We start from the raw sequence: 6,323 nt of genomic DNA, 5'->3' as shown, positions 1-6,323 counted from the left end.
GATAGCAACATCCCATGTTAGGCAGCTTGCTAGTAAACCCTCTAATGGTGCTGCTGAGCAGTCGCAGAAGATCCCAGTGAGAAGCAATGTGAAAGTTAAGTAAGGTGTCAAGCAGAAACCTAGCACGTGGATGTGATCAACCCATGAAACTCGTGGTATCTGGCTCATCGCTGTGCTGTAGCAGGGAGGGAGTGGAATTTCCCTGAGTGGAGGTCAGCTGTGGCAGGCTGAGTGCAGTACCCACCTCGCTACATTGAAGAGACGATGGGAACCTGAGTCAGGGCAACTGCTGAGTTGCTAGTCACAAGTCTCTCCTGATCTTAAACAGTGCTGTAAGTTTCAAATCTGTTTTATGCATCCTGGTGAAATTTGTAAGTGTTGTCAGTTTTTAAGATTACTGAAAGTCAGTGTCCTTAGCAGCTAAGATTAGCCCTGTAACTCAACAGATACAAATTGTCATTGCTGGTAACAACATATGAGAAGCTTCACTCTAACTTCATGAGACCTCTGGACTTGTCAGACTTTGACTGGCTTTGTCCTGGGCTGCCTACAGCTTTCCTATAGCTTGTTTTAGCTGCTATCAGCAGTTTCCTAGTGACCAGGTGGCTATTGTCTAATCTGTTTTACTTTTGTTTAGCTTTGTATAATCATCCGGTATAACCATAATTTTTATACAGCTCTTATTTTTACGTAGAACTAAATATTTCTTACCGTAGCAAAACTATATGGTATAAAGGAACAGCACTGTAGCATAAGCCTTTGCTGAGAGAGGCAGAGAATGCTGTGTGGAGAAACACAGGCATGGAAGTAACCTGCTGTAAACAGATCATCAGTGGTTAATCACTGGTAGTGAAAGCAATGCAGTCCTGAGAACTGAGTACATTGGTTTTAGGGTTAAAAAAGAGAACATGGAAGAAGTACCCAGCATATATAAAATCTCATCTATATGAAATCTCACATTTTCAATGGAAAAAAGAAAAGTAGTAGTGTGATAGAACATGGATAACAATAACCCCATGTGATGACAAAGAGAAAGAAACTCCCACCATCAGCATCATACTCTGCTTGGTGTGGGGCCTGGGACACTGATAACCTGTGACACTGAAGCACAGAACACTTGCATGCAGGGAAAGAGTGGAAGGGGGAGCACAGCAGCCAAAAAGGGGACAGCCATTAGGAAAGGAGGTTAAACCAATTTAAGCTGTATCATTATTGAAATCCACTTTATATATATATACTATTCTCTAATTTTTTAATGTAATAATTAGATCAAGATTAATAATAATTCTCTGATTAGATAGTTAAGATTTTAATTACACAAAAAATAAATCATCTGCTTTGTTCAGAAGTTCTGTATCTTTCTGCCTATAGCAAGATTTTGAGTGTACCAATGACTATGTTCAGTGCAGGATTGCAGTTGTTATGCAGTTGTTAGTAAGTGAGAAATTAGATCACAAGCTAAAGAAGAACTGTGGGTGGGATTTGCACACACAAAGTTGCAAATGTGGGTGTGTTAAAAAAGAAGTGTGATTATAAATATATGGGTCTGGATCCCTGGGAACTCCAGGGGGTTCTTCAGGGGTCTCTTCTGGCCCTGAGCCTGGAGGGGAGAAGTGCCCTCCCCTCCCCCCCCCCACACGTGGCCCCATGGCCAGCAAGGAGACAGGACACCGGGCGAGGCAAGAGAGAGTTTATTGTTGGGGATGTTACATTTATAGGGTTGTGCTGGTTTAAAAGTTAACCAGCAGGGGAAATGAACTCAACTCAAAACAGAGATTGCAAGTCAGAATAACAATTTAATAAAATAATACAATAAGCACGACTACACAGACAAGCAATTGGTCTCAACCCACAAAACCCAAATGTACAACCTGGCACCCCAGGGCACAAACAAAACAGTGTTCCCTGGGCCCCCCCCAAGTCCAAAAGCAAAGGGAGAGGGGAAAAAAAAAACCTGCTGGTGGGAGAGCTGCTGCAGTCCGGCCAAAGTGGTGATTGCAGTTCACTTGAGGGTGGTGGTCTCAGTCTGGCTGAGAGCAGTGAGCTGCAGTCCTCCTCTGGATCCCACAAGAGGTGGTAAGGTTCTGAAACTCCAGGTTTATATATTCTCCAGCTCAGGCAGCAATGCTTATCCCCTCCCCCAGAGCGGGGAATTCCATAAAAGGATGCTCAATCCTTCCCTCAGAGTGGGGAATTCCATAAAAGGGTGTGAGGGTGCTCAGTCAGGGAATTCCACAAAAGGGCATGAGGACAGGAGCATGGGGGGGTAGGGCACCTCGCAGGCCTCTACTGACAACAGTTTCTGGGAAATGGCATGGAGGGCTATAGAATACACAGTTTTGGGCTACACCCATCCAATGATGGATCGGTCCCAGCTGTTCTAACTAGGACAAGGGTTTAGGAGGATTCACTGAGTAACCAATTAGAAGTCTCAAGGGGCTTACAGGAACACCCAATCACAGGAAGGGGTTAACAAGGACCAATGAAAAACACCTCAGGACACCTTCCCAGGACATTCCTGCATGGATAACACTACCGTGGGGGGTGTTGGGAAGAAGAAGCATGTGTTTGCAAAGAGACCACAAAAAGCCATTTTAAGACATGTTTAAACAACAGTTTTCCCATATAATGCAGGTTTAGTGCCACAAATGGGACTTCAAGGAACAAAAGTTTTTGAAGTACAATGTCTTGGTGAAGCTTAAAAATGGAAAAAGATCCTTTGTCCAACAGCAAGACTTTCAGGAGATAGCTTTGAAAAAACTGTCTTGTGCCCCATAAGGCTGAGAGTAGCATTGCTCAGTGCAGAATGATTTAGTAGTGGAGGGCAATGAAAATTAAATTAAGAAAGAGAGGAACATGGAGGATGAGTGTGATAAAATTACCTTGATTGTGCTGCTTACTTCCTTCTTAGGGGCTATACAGTAGTTCATGCAGATAAATGCATCAGAATATACAGAAGCATCTACTCCCAACACAAAGGCCCCTAATCATCGCCCCTAGCATCATTAGCTCTAGGATTGCTCTAAGACATGATATTAGAAAGGAATCTTCCCCATCTCAGGAGACTGTTGTGACTCCAGACTATTTATTATTCTTGAATATCTCTTCCACTTTTCCATAATTCTTTTGTTTGTTTGATTTTGTATTTGTCTATGACTTTTATTGGCTCAGTTTTGTTCAGCATCAGAAAAAAATCAGATTTCAAGACTTCAAACCTTTTTTTTTCTATCCTTGCTGAAATCCAATGCCAACTTCAATTTTCTGCCATACTTGACTAATTCACAGTGAGGAATAGAAGAAAAAATGTGATATTATGATGGGAGGAGTAGGATATGATAGAAGAGTTTTAATTTCTTAGTCCAGAGCATCCACATCAGAAGTACTTTGGCTCTGAGGCCACTATCAGCAGCTCTTCTTCCCAACACAGTTTGCTCTAGAGTAGGGAACCCTCCCCTGAAAACCAGAAGCACAGGTTTCTGCCATTTGATCTGATGACATGGCATAATTAGTTGGCACATATGAAAAAATCATTGTGATGAGTTGCTCTAGCAGCTAACTATACATAGAGAGATGATATGTGCTCTGATGAGAGAGATGAAAGGCTCTGTACAATTGACATATACATACTAGCATAATTTGGTTGTTGTCAGAAGAGATAATGTCAATGACAATACCAAATGTTTTTGTCATTTTCTTTAGTATAGGCTTCACAACTCTTTCTTTGCTGGCAGTATCACTTAGCAGGAAGAAGAATACATGGGAGAATGACAACAACAGTCATCTTTGGCAAGAACAAATGGCTTTAAAAACGTTCTTCAGGCAATGTGCATTCAGAGGGATTGTTCTGTAATGCAAACAATTTGCTTGCAAGCACACTGCGATGATGACTTACTGTGAAGAATACCTTTGTTGCATGCTCTTCTTCGGCAGTGTGAGAAGGATCTATGAGGTCATGGATAGTTACAATTGACCCCAATGGGTGTCCATTACTAGCAATTCCAGTTGCAGCCATGTGCACTGTGCACAGTCCTGTAATGTAACACATACCATAAAATATCTGATTGGCTTTTTATAATTCTTTTATTTTTGTGGCAACAGATGTCCAAGGTTTAAAATAAGTGTGCTGTGAAAACAGAAAATGAAAACAGCTTGGATGACTTCATAAGAGATTATGTGATGAAGTGTCTTTATTTCCTTTCATGCCAATGTATGTAAGTATATTAAGTATATTTCAAGAAGGGTAAATATTAGCATATTACTGTCCAGTAGGGACATTTATCACCAGTTACAAGTCTTTACGTGCCTAGAACCAAAGCATATAGAGATAATTATGGTTGGTTAGATAGCTACTGCTGTACAGAACCTAAAAAAAATTTACAAGTTGTCTTGGAGACAAATACCATAAATGTACTAAAACAAGAGTGAAAATAAGAGGAAAGTTTTGAAATTCTGAAAATTCTGTGGGATGATACTAAAACCTGCTGAGAATCCATGAGGTGGATTCCCCATGCACAGAGGCCATTATTTCAGTTTCCCAATGTAGTGGAATTCCGGGTTTAGCACCCTTACGCACACCTGCATGGGTGAACACACAGTCCCAGCACAGTTCGTACAGGATAAAACCATCCTGGATGTTTGGAAAGCATCTTTGCATGGTCCCAGGTCCAGATGGTCCCAGGTCCAGCTTATGAAACCATAACTCGACTTTTCAGCAGGGTGTGTTAACTTGGGTACAGCACAGCACTTCAAGACTAGCTCTGAGCATGGGCAAAGTGAACTCAAATCTCTCTGCATGTATTCATTTAGACATATCCTCATAGTTCTCAAACATATTGTTGCGGTGGTTGCCAAATTCCCAGTGGCGACAGTTTTGACAGTCACAGTCAAAATATAACTGTGTAATAATAAGTTTTCATGTGGCAGTTGCTCATAAAGTCCCTGGGGACTACACATAGATACCAAGAGACATTCTGGTGTGCTGTTTTAAGATTGGCATGACTTTCATAAAAAAATTCTGTGTGTTAATCAATAAAATCATGTTACATAGTTCTACAAGTCCACTACAAGATGAGAATTACATTTTCTTGTGTTTATTTTCTTTCTTGTGAAAGATTAGAAAACTAATTTCCAAGATCTTCCAAGCAGAGACCACATAAATAAACTTAAAGATTTGTGTCTTAGAATGGTTAAGAAGATTGGTCAAGATAGATTGGTGTTTCCCCACCATGAAACTCACCACCGCCAGAAAGAAAGGTAAAATCAATGGAAAATAAGAAAAGTTATTTAAGTGAAAATCTTATATTATTTTTTACTCTTTTTTTTTAAAGTGGATTAAAAAATGGTTGCTACAATAAAAATAAGATGTTGTTATATGTGCATAGCTGTGGATTGTAGTGAATGTTTTACATGTCATAATTCTCATCCTAACTTGGACCTGAGAGTCTGCCCTTATCAATACAACAAGCCATGATCTGTGCAATTAACTGAAAACATTTTGTTAACCTGATCTTTCCTTCTGCTTCCTCAGTTGCTGCATATTCCTTCATCTTCATCAGGAGTTACTTGTTTGTCTCATCTACCTTTTGAAGAATAAGATGTTTTAGACTGATTTTTGACTATTTTAATCTCATTGGTTAGCTCTCATTCAAGAGCTTTTTAGATGAAGAAACAGTCACTGTGCTCTTTTTTATTCGTGGTAAGTCTGCTTCTACAGAAGATTTCCCAGTAAACTTATCAGACTGTTGCTGCCCTCGCCTCTGTTCATGTCATCCTAAGATGATACAGGTCTGCACTGCCTCTGGAGGGGCAGCCACTTTATACAAGGGAGCCATCTTTTCTAGTGCTGAAAAGGAACAAATCATTTCACATTTTTGCATCAAAATGAGTGAGGAAACTGGACAAACCATGATGACTATCACTTCTTTCTTAAATCATCTTGCTTCTTGGGGTATGTAAGTCAATATAATGAAGCACCCTAGTACACTTCTACAAAGTTACTCATGCAGTTACTCATACAGTTACTCCGACAAATAATGATGGGACTGGGCAAATTGTTCACACCTGAAAATTGCTCTTTTGCTTCGTATTTTTCTTTTGGACCACCTCAACCAGCTGCCTAAAAATCAATTCTCAGGCACAAGTAGGCAAGTACTTCAGTGCAAGGACCAGTTCCAGAAACCAATATTGATAAGCCTGTATGAGGTCTGGCCCACTCCATCCTGCACAGTCCTAGGGATCCCAGAAGGCTCTTCATTCTCACAAACACCCATATATTTCCACCTCAATGCAGATAACAAAGGCCTTAATTTCTTATTGATGGTTTG

This window comes from Corapipo altera, unplaced genomic scaffold (genome assembly GCF_003945725.1).
Source record: "Corapipo altera isolate COAL_440 unplaced genomic scaffold, ASM394572v1 0, whole genome shotgun sequence".
Classification (NCBI taxonomy): Eukaryota; Metazoa; Chordata; class Aves; order Passeriformes; family Pipridae; genus Corapipo; species Corapipo altera.
This window is presented reverse-complemented; position numbering follows the sequence as displayed.